Genomic DNA, 18,460 nt, shown 5'->3' on the forward strand with positions numbered 1-18,460 from the left:
CAGGGCTGAGAGAGACACGTGGTGGGGAGAGTTGATAGAGTGGAGCAGGTTGTTCAAGACAAGCTTCAGTTTGCATGAATTCATACATTCATCTATCAGGACCACTCCAAGGTGGAAATGTGAATTTCCGCCTTGGATGTTTCCCCTACGTTCCCATCCTAAGCCTCCAATTTCCTGTCCGGAGCCCCATTCTCATCCCGCCAGGTGCCTTCGCTCCTCACCTGCAACCTCTGTCAGTGCCTCGGTTGCCCTGGTCTCTCTAACTCTTCTTTCTTTGTCTGCCACCAAGATTCCTCAGCCCACAGTGCCTGGAGTTTGGAGCTTTGAAATTTGTTTTTCCCGTTTTGGGGCAAATTTCAGAATTTCCAGAATTTCCCACCTAGCCTTAGTTCATTTACATATCAAATGTGTTTAGCACTGCAGAGCTCCCTGTCAATCTGGAGCGAGGGGTGGAGAGAAGCAGCCACTGTCTCCTCCCCTCCATTCCTGGCACATAATTGGTCTGGTGTCTGCCAGTCACCAAGGACCTACCAATGGAGTTCCTTCTGGAAGGGGCAGGTGGGGAGTAGAGAGCGTATTGAGGTGGCAGAGCTAGAGTGGCAGCCAGACGAGACGGATGGGGGCAGGCCTGGCTATTGGTTTCAAGCAAGCTGTGAGCAATAACGATTGGTTTCTACCAACCTTCCCTCTCCCCTGACTTACTTCAGTTTCACAGGCTGACTAGGGGATTCATCCCGGGCCGGGAACGCCCTTTCCCCTGGAGCCACACCCGTATACAACTTGGTAGTCATTTTTATCCTATGTCGTTGATGGAGCACATGTATATGAGAACACACTGGGTATGGGGTCCAGCACAGAAAATGATCAGACACATGCATCTCTTTGCCATCATCACTTCATGTTACATGTTTGCTAATTGTCCTGGAGGAGATGATTCAGTTCACATCCCTGAGTGAAGGGCTTGTAACACAGAATACTTGCTTTTTAAAGCATACGTAAAGATGTGGAGTTTGTAAAGAAAGAAATAGTTCTTCAATAGGAGGAGCCCCCCTTCTTTACATGTAGGTAAGATATCTGCAGGTAAGATATAAAGAGCGAGATCATTTTCCCACTTTTAAGAAGCCCTGGAGAGGCAAATCCCGAAGCTGCTTATGTATGGGCCTGCTTGTGACACTCAAATCACTGTAACCTGAGGTGGTAACCAGATAATGGGGACTTCCCCTGACAACTGAATGCAGAAACTAAGGTATTTATGCACAAAGTACAAGACCTTTTTAAGTAGCAAGAATCCAATTTCATTGTCGTTATTACCATTGTGCCAAATGACTTGTAAAATAAAATAAATGAGATCCACAGCCCCCAGCCAGCTCAGGCAGCCCCAATCCATCATTCCTCTGCAAGCTGCACTCTGGACCTCCCAGAGCGAGGGTGAGGGAGGGGATTTGGTCCTGACCTTCCCCTGATCAGAGCAACGTGTGACTCCCGCTCTCACCTCACTGGTTTCTGACTAGCCTGGCACTTTTTATATGGTCTTATTTTCCTCTGTCCATAAATAGAGAATCCAAAGGCTTACAGTACCTGCTTCCTCGCCGCTGCTCCACAGAAAACCACAGCCCCCGGGGCGCGTGGCACCTGACCGACAGGCAGGCACTGTGCCCTGGGTGGATATCTCCAGAGAGCCACGTTGGGAAGGCTTGGGAGACAGGGCTCACGCTCACCACTCTCCGCCTGCAGACCTGGGTTTCCTTTCCATCGCTGGCATGCTCTTGGAGGGGCAGGGAGTGGCACTACATGAGGGGAGAGATGGGGGGACACGAGTTCAGAACACACGGCTTTGAGACGCTCCAGTGGTTAGTCTTAGGGGGCTCCTGGGAAAGCCGTTCCAAGACGCTGGGAAGATTCCCTTCACCCATTTCACTGTGTGGACCTGGGAGAGCCCTTACCTGTATATATCATCCAAACACATACATTATTTTCATAAGAACACCATTAGTGAGTGATTGCTTAGTGCGCCCGAATATCTAAATCAAGAAGAACGTAGAAGTTGCTGAGGCTTTTTGTCATCCATCTTGACATGAAACAGCAGACCTTGTTTTGGGGGATTTGCTCATTGTTGCATAGTGGCCATTGGGCTGATAACTGTGAGAGTTACTAAAATCTGTGTCCTCAGACTTCCCAACTGGCATGGTAAAAATGTTTAGTAATTATTTATTTAGGAATATTTAAGCATACTAATAATATTCGGATATTTGGTGGTTTTGTTCTCATTTAGGTGATTGTTTATTATATGCCACACAATCTGTTAAGTGCCTTATATATGTTATGTTAATGCTCATACTAAATCTGAAGCATTAGCCACAGTTCATATTTTAGGAAACTCACTCAGTCGGGCCAATGATATTGTCCAGTTTAACAGCTACTCAGGAGCAGAGTCAATGTATCACATCAGGGTGAGACCCGTGACCTGTGCTTTGTGTGGCCATCCGGGCTGGGGGCCCTGGCACCACAGGGGCCCCTGGGCGTGGCCCATCCCTGGAGTGCAGGTCCCCCTGCTGGGGCTGCAGCTTGGAGCAGACCCAAACCCGGTGAGGGCCCTGAGCCTTCCTGCAGTGCAAACACGCCTCTCCCCCTACTGCCAGGGCCGTGGTTCACACACAAGCAGGCCATGGCTCGCAGCTGTGTGTCCGGATCTGTCACAGTGATCCACCACTGCTCCTTGACCTGACCTTCAACCCTCCCGCTGCCTTCTGGAATTCTTGTCTAAATAATCTCGTAGGACTGGGAGAGCTCTTCCTCCCTTGCCCAAGCTGAGCACCCTGGATGTTCAATCTTTCTCATGCCAGAGTGATTTTGTGCCCCACACCTGCCTGCTTAAGCTGACGCTTTCTATCATGATTTCCTTACCCCGTTGCCACGGTAACACCTATCTGTTTTTCTTTGCCTTTCTAACCTTTATACAACACATATGTATGTGTACATGCCCATTTGTACATGTGTGTGGATATACACATGCACACATACATGTGTGCACACATGTGCACGTGTGCATATAAGTGCGTGTGTGCATACACATAAATCTGTGCACTTGTGTGTGTGTGCATGTGTTCATATTCGTGTATCCATATGTATGTGTGTGTGTGTATACATACATATGTGTGCCTTTTCCTGTCCTGACAATCACAGCCTCTGACAGACCAACATGTTGGTAAAGCTACATCCCAGGGCATGTGGTACCCTGAAAAATACCCCAAAACTCATGAAGGGGTCATTTCTTCCCCACTCAACAAGTTGTAGTGGTTGCAAACACAATACAGCTTTAATATCATTTAGGAACAACCATGGAAAGGTTAAAAAAAATTAAAAATAGACACTTTATTCTCCTTTTCTTAATAGCAAAGAGCTTGAATCCACACAAATATCTTTTTTTGCCTTTGACTTACTTATAATATTTTATTCAAAAAGCATGGCTACAAAAAAAAATTGCCATCATCAAAAGGAAATAGAAAAGCAGGAAAAAAAAGACATGAGAGCCTTTGACCTTGGTGAAGGTCAGATTGTGCTTGAAACAGTACATACCTAAGTGTTTCGAAAATGACAGATTTCAGGGTCAGCTCAACTTTCCTCAGTACCAAATATTTTACTTACAACATAAAGGCAGGCTGATGATCCAATACTGTCATTAATTTTATATAGAAACTCAAGTATAAACTATTAGCTTTTTCACAAAAAACAGGGAGGCTTTGCATGTGTGGGTCCCTATCATATACACATGTATTTTAAAAACCCACCAAGCACTGTTTATGCATAAGACCCCCTCCTCCCTGGGGGTGATGGGCAATGGGCTGCAGCCTCAGCCAGTGACCTGCAGGATGACGAGGTCACCGATGACTCCAAGGTGTGCAATGAGAGAGCTGGTGACCCCCGTGCTTGTGACCACAACTTGAGAAATAAGGAAAAATCCATTTGGAAGTTTTTTGCATGATAAAAATCTGAACCCAGTTATTAACCCAAAGGAGTACACCAGAAAGGAACCAGAATATACACAAACCGAGGATGCATGTGCCCCAAACAGGCACACATCTGCAGCCGACTGAAAAGAGGCAAGTCTGGAGCTCCATGAGCAAGAGACCAGGTGCATGGGGCTGGTTTTGTGACATTTCTGTGGACTTCGGTATTTTTATGTTGGAGCTAATTAAAGAGGCATATGGGATGTAAACACACACCCCATGCTGTTCTGGAGATAGACAGGCCATTGCAATGTGTCCTACCTTGAAGGGCAGAGAGGGCAAAGCCCTCAGGTTGGGTGAACACTGCTATTTGATCAGGGCATTTTTTTCCTTGATGATCGGGAATATGGCCTTTGGATTCTTCTTAAAACGTGGCACCTCGGATATTCACTGCCAGTCACTGGAGGTGGCCTGTGAAGTGAAAGCAAATTGCATTTTTGCTGATAGCCTTCACCTTTACAGAAATACTTTCAATGCCCATAAATCACTGTGATGCATGGCAGCTGCTGGTAAATTTTTGTAAAGTACCAAAACAATAAGACATGTTTAGAGAACAACAATTTCTGACCAGGCGACAGCACAAGGCTTCATTGAGGGAGTGGCCTTTGACTGAACCAAGCCTTTTGAGCATAAAACTAGAGAAGAGATGGAGAAGATAAGAATTGTTTTACATTGTGAATACAAAAATATATTATCTGAGCTTGGATTTTAGAAGGCTGCATCATGTTTAAATTAAGGGAGAGGGAACCTTCCAATAAATGGCTAATAATTGAGATACTAATGTGTCCCTAAGACTGATTCAGGGTCTGCAAATACAGAGCTGAAGATGGAGCTCCAGAATTTGGTAATTCTCTATTTCCAAATGTAAGTACTATTATTTATGAGAATATTAATTCTATTTTATGGTGGTTACATAATCAAGTGTTTCTAGGATTTAAAAAATTCTAAAGTACTAGTTTCATAAAAACAAAATAAATCACATAAGTAATTAAATTTATAATAAGTGCCTTATTTGTGGGGCATTTGTAAGTAATTTATAAGTGAACCATAAAATACTCATTTCACATGGGCAAGAAGACCCCTCTCACTTCAGATAAATGTATATATGAAGTTAAGGAAGAGTAAAAGCTACAGGAGCCTAAATTTTGAGTTTAGATAAGGATAAATACATGTATTTGTCCTCTCGAGCACGTGGTGACCTGGTCTTCAAATAAAGCTTCACATACAATGGACAAAACACTCTAATGACAGGAAGAGTGAATTCCAGGGACCTGGCACTTCCCCTCATCATGTCCACTCCTGCTTAAGAGAAAATTCAGATAAGACCCCTTTCTAGAAGCAGTCGGGGCCCATCCCAGTATGCCACTCAATGTTGTTTAATTCATTTAGTTTTGTTTGTCTGTTTTCTCTTGGAGAAATGATTTAGTTTGGTGAAAGCCTAGAATCATTTTATGTGAGAGATGCATGTCTGACCTCTACTGTGCCATGGTCTAAACTGCGTATTGCCAGTGTGAGTCTCTGGAGCTGCTCTAACAAATTTCAGCAGCAGAAACGTACTGTCTCCCGGCTCCACAGGCCAGAAAGCCCCACTCCAGGCGTGGGCAGGGCTGATTCCTTCTGGAGCCTCGGGGGAGAAACGCGACATGGCTGCCCAGCTGCTGGGCGCCCCGCGGTCCCTGGCCTAAGGCAGCCTCACTCCAGTCTCTGTCCCCTCCACATGGCTTCTCCTCAGCATCCTGCTTTCTCTTCTCTTCTCGTCAAAGGATGCTTGTCATCAGACAGGCCAAGCCTAGTTCCGGCTGCTCTTGTTTTCATTACATCCTCAGAGACACATTTCCCAGTGAGGTCACATGTCCAGTGGGGCATACTCACAGGTGCTGGGTGCATGTATCTTTTCTGGGGGCACCACTTGGCCAAACTACAACCACTTTCTGCATTTCCTGTTATCTGCATTATAGGGTAGCTGATTCTGGCCCTTTGTCCTAATGATATTAAATTATATAAAAAAGATCTGTGGCTCTGAACTGAAATTTTACTCTCTTTAGATTTTATTTGGCTTTGTTAATTAATTCAAATTTCCTGCATCTTCCACATGCTTATAGGACATTGCTCTGAATCAACTGAAAGTATAATTTCATCTTATTTTTAAAGTTCCTCAAGCCTGAGCCTAGCTGAAGGAAAATAAGAAATCTCTGCATTTAGTTTCAATTATTTTAGTTTCATGTTCTTCCATAATATAAAAATCTATCTATTGAAGTGTTAATATGTTATTAAAAAATTTTAATGCTGGAGATAACATGATGGAGTTAAAATAAACTGTACAGGCCTTGGCCAGGAACAGATCTGGCCATGATTCCCAGCTCTTTGCTTAGCACTTTAATTCTGTTTGATTTGAAACAAGTCATCCAGTCGTTTTTAGTCTTTGTTTTCTCACCTGTACAATGGAGACACTAATAGCCCCGGTGCCTGTTTATAATGAGGGTTAGACATAAGTTAGGAAAACCACCAAGTGCAAAGACTACCACACAGTATTTCCTGAGAAAATGATATCTGTTATTTATTCTAGCCTTTTCTATAAAGCAAAGTATAAAGAGGAATTTTGAATGGTAGCTCATTCATTTAATTAACTTGAACGCTGATCTGAAGAATCTCTGGCCAAGCTAAGTTTGGCCATAGCATGAAACACCAAGGCCTGGCATTAGGTCCTAACAATTCCATCACGGCTCTGCTCCCCACCCCTCCTTCCTGTCTATCCGTCAGGCTGATGGCCTCACGCTGTCTGAAATGTGATTCTCTTTCCTGCCTACACTCTTGTTCATACTGTTGCACTACTTGAAAATGCTCCACTTTCTTCTCTGCTACCTGTTCACTGGTTATGGCTGAAGAGAAGTTCTTTATTTTCTCTAAGACCTTGTCCATATTATGCTTAAACATATGCTCTGCTTTGAAATGTTATATCTTATGCTCTATACTCATTTTGGCACTACTGTCTTATAAGAAAGACAGGTGATGTAAACCATCAAATATAAGTTGCATGAGGTCAAAGATTCTCTTGAATTATCATAGTGTTTCTGAAGTTATTTAACTTGTTCTTGCAGTTTCGAGTCTTACTTCAGATCTGTGTTTCCCTTTAAATAGAATTAAATTCTTCTCCAAGTTCCCATTATCCAGATCAGTGGGAAATTCAGTTCCGGTTGTTTTGGGGACTTTCCCCCCACCCCTCATAGTTATTCAATCATCCAAAGATCCTAAGTGGAGACAGACATTTGAATCATTCTGCCCTTGGTCTGCCCTAGTGACCCCTGGAAGCCCACCACCCACACCTGCTTAGTTCTTGAAATCCAGAAGTAGTCATGTCACCGAGGATAGGAGGTGCTTCTATTACTAGGAGTTCCAAAGCCTACAGTTAGTTTAGCCATATTGCTGGCATCCAAACAAAGCTTTCGTGTTATAGGGAAATGTTTTTGAATCCTAAATCCTCTTGTATCTCAGAAACCACTTTCCTTTCCGTTACCTTGGAGAAAATTTCCTCTGTCTGTTCCCAACCTTTCTCCCTTCAAAGACACCTTCCCCTCCCTTATCAACGATACAGCTGAGACTTAAAAATGGCAGGAAAAGAAGCTGTCTTCAAGATTATTCCGTTTTCCACTCTATATTACTACCTTAGATGGGTCACACTCTAAACTCAACTATAAGTAGACAAAAAAAAACATAAGATACAACAAACTTTAATGTTTAAATAAAATTTTCTAACTGTAAGCACCCAATACCATAGATAATCTGAATGTGTCTCAAAGACTCGTGGAGCACACATATCTGTGATCAAAGGGAATGGCAGCCTGAGGAACCAACTGGAAAATAAACTATTTCAGAGAATGGAGATTTCATCAGAAAAACTGGATGTGGGACCTGTGTGCCCAGTCATATGAGTGGGAGTTAATGACACTCAGAGTATTCGCCTCAGATTCACCTTCCAGCTCAGACCCTATGATCTGAGACCTAGAATGAGAAGGGAACAAAAGTGAAAACTGAAAGATGACTATTTTAAATACCCCATAAGATACTGGAAGCCCATGGAGAATATTTCTTTAGTATCTTTTTAACACAGTTGAGAGAGAACATGAATTTGAATACTGAGGGCTCCAAACAACACAGCACACCCTTGGCCCATTGAGACTTTGGTACAATAAGAAAACAGGTCCTTGACATGGCAGCATCCCCACTAAGCTCATCACAGTAACATCCCAGTGACCAAGACCTTGACAGGCTACGGGGACCTGGTACTCCCTGCAGTGCTGGTTAGGCACGCAGGGTTCTGCTGCAGTGGAACAGGTGCCAATGGCAGATGGACAGCTGTGACCATCTGAATGATGAGGAGCCCATGTACATCCCACCCTGGCCAGTATTCATTATCAGGATTCAACCTGAATCCAGTCTAAGTGGGTAAATCTCAGTATCACCACAGAAGGAAAAAAAAATGACTGACGCAACACGGATGGTCACTTCCCTCCACCCGTTCACACACACGTCACCCAGAACAAGACTTCAGACTTCGTGTTTTAGAACTACTAACACAGACAAAAGAAGTAAATATGTGCCCAGAGAGATGAGAGAGAGAGAGATGATGGCTAAGGAATTAAACTACAGGACTTCCACTGGCAGAAATATCGCTGATGTCTTTTATCGCAAAATTTTAAATTAGTGCATTCTCTATTACATATGTTTGTATATTTAATAAAATAATACATTTGATGCTTAACAAAGCAATCCATTTGCTTTCCTTCCAAGATCAGTAAGTTTGATGTACCAGGAGGGTAAACCATATTTATATCATGGTTTCACACGACCCACTGCTTCACACTCCCTAGCTGAAGGTTTAGAATAAATACAATTAACCTCCTTTTCAGTAAGTAAAATTTACAATAATTGATGGAAATGGAATGTTTGTGTAAATGTTGACATTTATAAGGATTAATCTCACAGAGTAGTCCACAAAAATCTGTGGCGACTTGGTCTGTGTCTCCCTTACTTCAGAATTTAGGTTGGGCTTAAAACACGGTGGGCTGCAGAGTAACTCCAGTGAGACTTCTCTGAATAAAAGTCACAAGAAACACCATATGACTCCTGAGGCTCTCGGATAAAGATCAGTCCAAGAGGAATGTTCTGGTATTGGGGATCATTTTCTCAATTTCCCTCCTTGGTTCTCACACAGCAGTGGCTAAGAGAGCAACATATAGTTGGTGAAAGAGAAGTTTTTATTAAAATGTGCTGTATCCAAAAGTACAAAGTGCTCTGAATGGCTGTCCAGGGCACAGACATGTGTCAGTGGGTTCACTGAGCTTATATTATAGACAACACGGGCCACGGAAGAATGCTTTTGGAACTGATCTTTGTTTAGATTGAACGGATGAAAACCAGAGAAAATACCAGAATGAAACCACAGAAAGCAGCAGCAGAGAACCGCCAGCTCCCTGGGGCGACCAGGGAGGACTCAGGGGAGCCGTGGGTCTGATAATGTCGTCAGAAATGTGCAGAAACAGAAGATGACAACAGCTTGGCTGCATTTTCAGCAAATACTCTGCCGCCCGCACTCCATGCATCTCCACTGACCACTGCAGTCTGGCTTTGATAACTTGGCAGCCTTAGCTTAAAAGAGGACACCAGGCTCAGGCTCACCCTTGCTCAGAAAACCCCAAGGTGAGCTGGAAGCAAGCCCCTACTTATCAGGAATACAAACACAGGACAGGACCACAAAGAGCCATCACACTGTCACAAGCGCAAGATATTTTGGGCCTCAAAGCTGCATTTCCAGGAATGATACCTTTCTCTCTATTCCAAGTGTAAAACAGATTCTGGGAGAGCATAACACTCACCTTTGGTAATAACATGAGCATCTCCCCCAACCAACTTAACAGTTTTTGATACATAGGAAGTGTTCATAAAAAAATTGTCAACCAAATAAATTAACACATATGTACACAGTTACGTGTTTGAGTTGAATAAACATTTTTATGTAAGACGCAGTAAAAAAAAATCCCAGTCCTTGGCTTCACTAACTTGATAAACGGAGACAATTAAAATTAAATCAGGGCACACAGCTTGTGTTTAGCTAGCCGCCTGAAATACATAGTTCAAAACCAGGATGAGCCTAGAGGCCTTTATAGGGAAGCTCTCATGTCTTTACCCTGGGTCCTGAAGTCCTACTCATGAATAGATCGTAAGTAACCCCAAACACTTTACAGTCATATAGGTCACCAAAGGCCGATTTCAGAGCAAACTTTAGCCCACCATCCTCACCACCACCATGCCCGAGAGATTTCTAGTCCCTTTTACTCCTTCCACCGCTCTGGAACCAGGGCCCGTGTGATCGATGCCCCCCCCACCCCGGATCGGAAAGCACCTCTGTGCTGCCCTGTGAGCACAGCAGCCTGGCCCAGCATGGAAACTCAAACAGCAGAATGTTTGGAAATCAGAAACACATCTCAGTCTCACCCCTCACTGGGCAGAAGAGCCGAAGGTCAAACAGGCAAAATGACTAGTTTCAGGTCAACTCAGTTCATAGCCAACCAGGTTCAGCCTAGATCAGGAAGTCTGGAGGAAACTGTACAGAGGAATCTGATTTGTCAGCGTTACTGATTATCTTATTTTCAATCTAATAGACAAATGATAGGAAGGCAAGCAGATGGCCAGTCTACAGACATAAAGACATGACGTGATGTGGTATTCATGGGCTGAACCATGTACTGTTTTTGTGTGTTACAAACCATATTCAAAGCTACACAATATTAGAGACTAGATGCATCCTAGGTGCCCAGACCTCAAAGTGGGACTTCTGAAGGTTTTTACAGCCAGCAGACAGACACAAATAATCAGATACATTGAGCTAGCCAACTAATTTGCTGATGGAATATTTGCTCAAAGGATGGGACTACACAGAAAAACTCTGCAATTAACCTTTGAGAACAAAAAGAATTGTTGCCTAGAAGGCTTTCAGAGCTTAATCATTGATAGAAGCTTAAGGGTAAATCTAAATCATGACCTTAAACACTCTTTACCTTTCTATACCACACCTTATTTTGGAAGTAAGACAATGCCAGCTCCTGGACTATTCTCACCTGGAATCAAAGGGAACAGCTTCCTAAACCTGTTATTCAGAAAAAACTTTGTTTTAAAATTTCAACTTCATTGTTCCATGAATTTAAAAAACAGATTTTTCTAATTTTATATAGAAGTACCTAAGATATATCCTTAATAAAAAATAAATAAAAACACTTTGCCTTCATGGTATATTGAAAGTGAAAATGTTCCGCATTAAATTGTGTTAAACCCTAACTAAGCCATTCGCATTGCTGCCTGCACCCAGGCACGGCCACGCAAGAGCTACCTCCCGCTTTGTGCACTTACTGTGACTCGGATGTCCTTCAGGGTGAGGTGATAGTGCAGATTCCAGGTACAAGGGAAGTTACATGCAAAGCTGGAAGTGCTGTGGAAAAGAGAAATAGAGACAGTCTAATTGACAAGTGCATTCTACTTTGCTGGACATAACCGATGATGCATGTTTCAGGTCCCACAGTGCCACACTACAGAATATTTTATGTATGTGCTTTCCAGCAAAAGAAATAAAATAATTTATTGATTATGTACTGTGTGTTTGAGACATAAGTGTGAAATAAAATGAAATTTTGTGTTCCCCACCGTGGTCCCACAGGCAAAGGGCTATGCCAGGTGTAGAGGCCCAGGTCTGCCAGGTCGATGCCCCATAGCCGTTCTTGACTCACTGCGCCTCACCCCTCATCCGTGACCAGAAAAGACCAACCCGGAAAGCTCAGAAGGAGGTAAGCCTGCCTGTTGTTGAGCCCCTGGCCGACTCCTTTAGGAGGATAGTCAGCAGCCCTAATCTTTGCTTCCACTCAGCATACAGAGCTTGAGAATATGCATAGTGTGTTCTTTGAAGGCCACCCCCTTGACTGATGACATCACCTCTTCCCTGCACCCACCCCCTGTTGTAACAAAGTATTTAAGATGTCCCCAGACAAGGGGGCTGGGGAGCCCTTGATCAGAACACACTGATGGGCTGCGCCCAGCCACAGTGCCCGGGAAGGCGCTGAGCACCCTTCTTCCTTCCACACAGAAGTCCCCCCATTTCGGTTAACATAAGCCCCCACAAACATTTTTGAATAAGTGAACGTCTGGCATTGTGTTGGGCAATTTATATGAGTTTTGTTTTAGCTTCACATAGTGTTTTTTGTGACCTTCATCAATATCATCCCATGAAATGATCACAAAACTTAAACCTGCATCTACCTTTGTGTAAAGCCTAAAAAGACTTTTACCCTAAAATTTCCACAAACATTAAATGCTCATCTTAAACTGTCCGGTATCTTACCTACACTCTCCCCTGTGTGCCCAGCATGTGATCAGAAGGGGAAAACATGGTTGCCTGACTAAAATGTTAAGGGTTGTTATCTGATCGTAAGATGCAATGACTACGTGGGAGACCATCCTCTGCAAAATCTCTTCCCCACCATGCAATTCTGCTTTGCTCTCTCAATTTCTATTAATAAAAGACTAATTTATGTTAAAAATTTTCCTCTTTCGAAATGCAAATGTCCTTGGGAAAATCAAACAGGTTGCCATTAATTCTTCAAATGAACTGATTTAATCGAGCTGCTTCCACCCAGCTGAAATGAGTGTCACCAAGGAAACAGGCACTTTTCAGATGTTTAGGCCTTTGCTGGGAAGCCCTGAAAGGGTGTTTCCTGCGATGGCCGGCATGCGCCAGCACCACGAGCAGCTTTGTGAGTCCAAGAGCAGGAAAGCAGTGGGTGTCTGGGTCTGGAGGAAGAGATGGCAACCACTGGAATGGGAGTCCAGAGAGAGTTTGGAGGGTGAGACGTGGCTTACCCGCTCAGTCTTCTTAGGATTCAGCATCTCCTTGAAGGGACGCACAAGCCACTCCCAAACACTTTCCTGTATTGGACTACGTGGTCCTGATCCATTTATGGAACTGAGTAATGCATAAGCAGGCATGATCTTCATATTATTATGCCCTTAACTACTAATGAAGTGAGTTTTTTACACAAAGGATTAAAATACGTGCATGTGGACAAATACATATTTTCAAAATAGCACCGGACACAGAAAGCATATACTTGCTTTCACAGAGTTTACAATTTACAATAACAAGCATTTGCTACTAATGCAAAATGCTAAATACCAGAGGCCAGCGTATCAGTCTTCTGGGGGAGCTGTACCAAAGCACCACCAACAGGGAGGCTTAAAAGAGCAGAGCTTCATTCTCGCACAGCTCTGGAGGCCAGAAGGCCAAAGCCAAGGTGTATGCTGGGACAGGCTTCCTCCGAGACCCGTCCTGGCCCCTCTGAGCTTCCCTGAGGCCGGTCACCCCTTGGCCCACCTGCACATGCTGCTGCGTCTCTCCAGCTCTCCACCTCTGCTGTCAGATGACTTCTCTGTGTTTCTCTTTCCATGCAGGGCACATTCTTCCTCTCATAAGGGCATCGGTCAGATTGAATCAAGACCTGCACTAATGACTTCGTCTTAATCTGGTCACATCAACAAAGACTATTTCCAAATAAGGTCACATTCGCAGACCCCAGGCATCAGAGGTTCCAGATCTAATTCAGCCCATAAAACCAATTCATTTCACACTTACTGATGTCATATGACCACCTCACTCTGCTCATAAATGTTGAGGAACTCTATGTCCATTTGCAAGTTATGCCTTACGAAACTCAGCCAGTTACCATCATGAGCTGGGCCAATGACTTCCTCCCAAGAGCCACATGATCCAATAAAAGCAGATATTTAAACAAAAAAATGAGTATCCTTAAATAGGACTGAGATTATAACTAATTAATCAAAACTTACATATGTAATTTTAATTAATTGTAATAATGTTATCATTGACAGATGCAAAGAATAAAATGCCAGCACAAGGAAAAGAATACTGTAGGTAATATGGTAATTTACTGAACATTATTTATTTCTAACGATCTTTCACCTCCTTCTTCAAACTCTGCTGTTTTGGAATTCATTCAGAGCTTCTCCGCTTTTCATATTCCGTTAGGTAGATAGACAGAACCTCCCTGCCTTTTAGATAAAGAGAATATTCTAATCAGTGGGTGAAAGTTCTTCTCAGACTAAATATATTCTAATCACATCGATAATCTTTTAATTTCATCTAAATTTTTTCTTGATTTTCTTATACAGTTTCTCCCAAGCTGCTGTCTACTGCTCACCAAGAAACTATGTATTTTTTTAATTCACTCCTTCCAATGAGCCAGTCATTTTCTGCTTTCTAATGTGCACTAAACAAGATTTCAAAACTAATTTTATAAACATTTATTAAATCTAGAGCATATACGACTCACATTTGTATTCTCATTCATAAAATTTTATATTTTTACATTAGAAATCTGATGATCAACTATTGCATTTCTCTTAAAATAGGATCAAAGTTAAATAACATTTATAAGGTGTGTAGTGAGCAAGCTTTCCGAGGTAAGCATTCCATTCTAATCATTTTATAAAAAGACGTTATTGGTTGACACACTTTCAATCTAGAAGAAGTATTGGCGTAAATTTTCAAAACAAGTCACCTATGACATCACCCTAATTCTCATCTGGGAAAATTGTAGTCTTGGTAGAAATCAGTGGCCTCTGGCCTGATGCCTGAGGAAGGCGTGGCCCTGGCGGTCGGGCCCTCCTGACTTACCAGGACTCGAGAAGCCTTCATCACGGCCTTGGAGCACTGCTGGTCCAATAGGACTGCCATTCTGTAAGAAGCGGGAATTCGGACACAGACATGAGCACGGAGACGCCATCTGGACATGAAAGCAGAGAGCAGGCTAACATGTCCACAAGACAAGCCAAAGATCGCCGCACCCCCCCAGAACTAGAGGAGAGCCTGCGCCAGCGTCTCCCTCTCACCCTCAGAAGGGGCCACCCTGCTGACACTCTGATCCTGGATATCCAGCCTCCAGAACTACGAGGCAATAAACGTCCGCTGCCTAAGGTATATGACATATGTTTATATCCAATATGCAGAAAAATAAGTTTTATATGTCTTTAAAAGTTGCTTAGCAAATGCTTGATTTTATTTTGTCAACTAAGAAAGTAAGGTTAAATTTATCCAGATTAGGAAAAAAAGCAAACATCATAAGGGTGCATTTAGAAAAAAATCCAGAGCAGCCGCAGACCCCAGCACCTGGCTGGGTTTCCCGTGGTCTGGCTGCGTAAGCACATTGCAATACATTTTTAATGTGACACTGTATTACCCAAGACTTTGAGTCCTTTGAGCTTTCGTAATTGTTCCTTGTAAATCAATGTTACCCAGATTGCTAGCATATCATTTGGTGTGATATGAAGTATGTGAATATGGTGTGTGCTCGCTTACATGTATATGCACATATAAGCAGATGTCCATGCTTGTACACATGTTCAAAACCTAGTTCCTTGTTGAGAAAACTGTTAGTGGTGTGGATGCTGGAACAGCCTGCATTCACACCGCTGCCAATGAGGCCGCAAGTGATAGGACCATATGCTGTGCTTTTTAGAAATCTGATTTATTGCCAGTGCACACCAACACATGTGGAGCGTATGAGTATTATTTTAGTTGCCTTTCCATTAGTTTGACTCATTAAGATTTGCATGTAGTGGAGGAATGGGTGTGTGTGTGGAGGAGCAGGGGACTTAGTAAAAACTTGTGTAGAATAGTCCAGGTTAGTGAGGTCTTCTTTATCTTCATCTTTCTTATAATTTTCCCTTTGCTAAATAGATGTACTCCAAGTCAAAATAAATAACTATCACATGTATTTTAACAGAAGTCCAAGCCGGGAGAATAGAGATGTTATATAGGAAACTTCTATCAGTCCACACTCATTTAGAGTTGGCATTTATTCCTGCACAGGATGAACTATAATTTATTTTGCACAGTTTATGTCGGGAAAGAGGACGTTAAGCAAATTGATAGTGTAAAATTTATTGCTTGACTAGGTTAGATGTCTGGTAACCAAGCTTCCTTCTATCCCTTTACAGCAATAAAACAAACACTTCGCATACATAAACATAAGACCTATAACTGTTCCCTACCCATGTATTAAAAGAGGCCTAACAAGCAATATTTTCATATTATTTAAAATTATTGGGACCAAATTTATTTTTAAATGTTCTATAATTTAAATTTTCATTAATTGGAACTGAGCTCCCTCCACCTTACTTGAAACTGTGTGATGGTCCATCTGTGTCTCCCTCCCTTTAGCCTCGTTACGCTGTCGTAAGCAATGACTTTCAGGATGTAGACATGCAGGTAGCCAGAGAAGACACAGTGCAGAGAGGGGCCAATCATGTTTGAGTGAAGAGTTTTCCGCTGATTTCCTGGGATTTTTCCATGGGAGGATTCATTTCGCATGCATTAATCAGGAAAACTGGAACATGAAGATGAACAAAAAAAAGGATATAAAACGTCATTACCCCTAGCAGTGCCACTGAAATAGTGCATAGTTTTTTTTATTTAGTTTCACTAAAGGGCCAACATCCCTGGTGCTTCATATTATCTGAAAAAAAAAAGTGAAAAATGAACAAGTCATGGATTTTCAGTGCCCTAATGACTTATACTAATGTATTCCTTCATCTAAATACAGATTTCTATTTAAAATTCAGTATGCAGGGGTATTATGAATTCCATTTTAATGGATTCCAAATAATTGCCCTTTAGAAATGATGAATAGCTGTTTAAATCCACTGATAAGAATATACTATTTCTCTCCTCACAATAGGCCTTTCGCATTAACTGTGTCATATGTGCCTGAAATTGGTTTATTAATTTTTTATTGATATGTAAAATCCAAACTGATGACAGATGGAAAATAACCCTTTGCCAAGAGCCCCTAACTTTCCCCCTAAGATGTCTGTTCTTGTCTTATGGGTGAAAAGGGGGAGCAAATGAGACAGTGCTGCCAGAGGGCGGCAGGCCCATGAGCGGCAGGGGCTCCCACTCTCTTCTTTGGTTGTCTCAGGTGGCACAGCTCAGAAAGGGGTGCTTCTAATGTGGACATTCTAGGGGTGACCAGCAATTCCTAAACCCCATGAAGACAGCTTTTTAGGTTTTGGTTGTGATCACACAATGCCCTTAAAAGAATACTAGGACTTGTTCATCACTTTAAAAGACAGTAGAAGCAGAGAGGTGGACTATTAACATTAAAAACACATTATCCATTTCCCTTAAGCAGCCCGGGCCTAGAGTTTTTAATTTTTTAAATTTTATCCCTGATCAGAGTACATGGCTTTCTAGTCTAGTTTAAAAATAAATAAATAATACTCTGAGAGCCACGGTCAGAATAGGTACAACAAACATTACCCTATGTTGAAGTAAAAAGCATATATCCATTATTGGAGTGCCAGTGTTATCATTCATACACAACTACATTACATTTTACAATCTATGTCATTACATACATTGATGTTCAGTTAAGGAAAATATATATATTCACACAGAAAAAAGAGAGTAAGTGAGCTGCTTCTCAATTAAGTTATAATAAAGAATGCAAGAGGAAAATTAAACTAACTGTTTTTCAATCTATTAATAAGAACTGCCTTCATCACCTTGGATTTTATGCAAGAAAATTCTATGAGAAAATGTGTCCTTCACCAAGTGCAAAACAAAAGAAAATAATCTTTTATGGGGAACAAAATATACTTCAGGATTTATATGATTCTTTGTTCCCTTGTATTTGATTTGAAAAGTCATTGTTCTTAGTGCAGCATTTATATTTTTAGAACAGCCCATGCATGGTGTACATACAATGTATGTATTGTGGACAGCTCTATCTATTTATGCAAATAAACACATGTAAATCCAAGCCAACTGCAGTGAAATGGAGATTCCCAGCTTCTTGTTCCTGGCACTTTTCCAGGAAAATACAGATTTCCTAGAAAAAACCCTCAGGTTTCCCATTTCACCTCTGCCATCAATATTAATAAAATTTACTCATTTGCTCCTATAAGAAACTCTAGTCAGAATACAAATGAAAAGGAAAATGGAAGCAAAAGCATGTGTCCTTTTTTGTGAGCACATAACACTATTTCTTCCTTTCTCTAAATCTTATCTAAGAGGAGTAAAAGATGGAAAGACAGAGACTAAAAAAATACTCCCATGTATCAGACCACTAAAAATAGAGCGGGAAGGGTTAAATCTGTTTTTGTCTTTTCAGTGTCTTTGTGTATAAAATCCTGGGCTGCTGTTCCTCGGGCTTTCTCTTTCTCTCTAGCAGAAGGGTGACTGCCCTTTTCTCTGGGTCTTTTCTCCTGCTCCGGGGTCTGCTGTCTCCCCCCACAACACTGCGACCCCGAGAACAATGGTCCCTGTGTTTGCCTGCCTGCAGATTGCATCCATTGCTCCATTCAGCCAGCTTTTCAGGTCTGCTAACTGCTGC

General features: G+C 42.2%; 1 long non-coding RNA gene across 2 annotated transcripts in view; it reads right to left on the reverse strand.

The window, feature by feature from the left end:
* LOC108403037 (uncharacterized) overlaps positions 1 to 12,729 on the reverse strand; it is a 119,245-nt gene extending 106,516 nt beyond the window's left edge. For both annotated transcript variants that reach the window (XR_005059246.2, XR_005059245.2), the window contains exons 1-3: positions 11,412 to 12,729; positions 4,269 to 4,418; positions 1,579 to 1,787 (exon numbers count right to left, since the gene is read on the reverse strand). This is a non-coding gene — a long non-coding RNA (uncharacterized lncRNA). The remainder of the gene's footprint in view (positions 1 to 1,578; positions 1,788 to 4,268; positions 4,419 to 11,411) is intronic.
* Between the last annotated feature and the right edge of the window lie 5,731 nt (positions 12,730 to 18,460).

This window comes from Manis javanica, chromosome 16, assembly GCF_040802235.1.
Source record: "Manis javanica isolate MJ-LG chromosome 16, MJ_LKY, whole genome shotgun sequence".
Classification (NCBI taxonomy): Eukaryota; Metazoa; Chordata; class Mammalia; order Pholidota; family Manidae; genus Manis; species Manis javanica.